Source organism: Priapulus caudatus, unplaced genomic scaffold (assembly GCF_000485595.1).
Source record: "Priapulus caudatus unplaced genomic scaffold, Priapulus_caudatus-5.0.1 Scaffold997, whole genome shotgun sequence".
In the NCBI taxonomy this organism is placed as follows: domain Eukaryota; kingdom Metazoa; phylum Priapulida; class Priapulimorpha; order Priapulimorphida; family Priapulidae; genus Priapulus; species Priapulus caudatus.
Window position 1 is genome coordinate 40,283 of NW_014578058.1, and position 821 is coordinate 41,103.

Sequence of the window (821 nt, forward strand, 5' to 3'; positions counted from 1 at the left end):
CCTGTCCTTCCCTTGCCTCCCCCTCTGTCCCTCGCTCAGCCTCATTCATTTTTACCGCCCTCAGCTTTCTTCCCTGCCGCCATTCCTCAGTCTCCCAACCCTCTTTCTCTCTTAGTAAGTTATATTATGCAGTGTTCTTCAGTCCATACTTCACGTCTGAAACGATGATCGCGCATGCGCAATATCTCCCAAGAAAAATAATATTTTCCAAAAATTATGCATTTAGAATAGGGAGGAAGTATTCTAGTATAGATTTCTATGTAAATATTTCACAACTATACCTCTCTTGAGAAATAGGAAGAAGACCACGCATGTAAGGTGCCCGCTTCGTATACCAGTCAGTACACCGTTTGGCTACGTTAGTGTGTTGGCGCATGCGCAATATCTCACCAGAGGATTTATATTTTGTGATGTATATACATTTAAAATGGTTAGGGAATATCTCAGCATAGATTTATGAAATAAACTGTCATCAGTAGACCTGTGTTCATGATTGTGAGAGCGCCCTAGCCTGTGGGAAGCAAAACTACTAATTTACCCCTCCTGTCCTTCCCTTGCCTCCCCTTCTGTCCCTCGCTCAGCCTCATTCTTTTCTACCGCCCTCAGCTTTCTTTCCTGTCGCCTCTCCGCAGTCTCCCAACCCTCTTTCTTTCTTAGCAAGTTATATTATGCAGTGTTCTTCAGTCCATACTGCACGTCTGAAACGATGATCGCGCATGCGCAATATCTCCCAAGAAAAATAATATTTTGCAAAAATTATGCATTTCGAATAGGGAGGAGGGAGTCTAGCATAAATTTATAATTATGATAATGTTTCATCA